Genomic DNA, 919 nt, shown 5'->3' with positions numbered 1-919 from the left:
AGCTAAAGCACAACAATCTGGAGAGGACCTTACAGAAATTTTCGAAAAAGAAGAAGACATGGCAGCCGAACCCAACAAAAATGGTGGAGATGCAAGGAAGATGCTTGGTGACTTTACTGCACCAACTTCTGACTTCTATAGAAGAAGCATCTCAATTCCTGCAATTTGAGCTTAAGCCTCAATTAGTTTCTCTAATGCAGCAGAATTGCAAGTTTCATGGACTTTCATTGGAAGATCCTCATCAGTTCTTAGCTGAATTCTTGCAAATCTGTAACACTATTAAGACTAATGGGGTTGATCCTGAGGTCTACAGACTTCTGCTTTTCCCCTTTGCTGTAAGAGACAGAGCTAGGATATAGTTGGACTCACAACCTAAAGAAAGCTTGAACTCTTGGGAAAAGTTAGTCAATACTTTCTTGGCCAAATTCTTTCCACCTCAAAAGTTGAGCAAGCTTAGAGTGGAAGTCCAAACCTTCAGACAGAAGGAAGGTGAATCCCTCTATGAAGCTTGGGAAAGATACAAGCAATTGATCAGAAGGTGTCCTTCTGACATGCTTTCAGAATGGAGCATCTTATATATATTCTATGATGGTCTGTCTGAATTGTCCAAGATGTCATTGGACCACTCTGCTGGTGGATCTCTTCATCTGAAGAAAATGCCTGCAGAAGCCTAGGAACTCATTGAGATGGTTGCAAATAACTAGTTTATGTATACTTCTGAAAGAAATCCTGTGAACAATGGGATGGTTCAGAAGAAAGAAGTTCTTGAGATTGATACTCTGAATGCCATATTAGCTCAGAATAAAATATTTACTCAGCAAGTCAATATGATTTCTCAGAATCTGACTGGAATGTAAGCTGCATCCGGCAGTACTAAAGAAGCATCCTCTGAAAGAGAAGCTTATGACCCTGAGAATCC

At 40.0% G+C, this 919-nt stretch overlaps 1 non-coding gene across 1 annotated transcript; it reads right to left on the bottom strand.

Moving 5' to 3' along the window:
- Positions 1-449: 449 nt before the first annotated feature.
- Positions 450-557, bottom strand: LOC112787852 (small nucleolar RNA R71). The gene has a single exon (XR_003195240.1). It is a non-coding gene; the product is annotated as a small nucleolar RNA R71 (small nucleolar RNA).
- Positions 558-919: the final 362 nt, after the last annotated feature.

The sequence above is a fragment of the Arachis hypogaea genome, chromosome 20 (assembly GCF_003086295.3).
Source record: "Arachis hypogaea cultivar Tifrunner chromosome 20, arahy.Tifrunner.gnm2.J5K5, whole genome shotgun sequence".
NCBI classification, from domain to species: Eukaryota; Viridiplantae; Streptophyta; class Magnoliopsida; order Fabales; family Fabaceae; genus Arachis; species Arachis hypogaea.
Note: the sequence above shows the minus strand (reverse complement) of the source record. Positions and strands in the feature narration are given on the sequence as shown.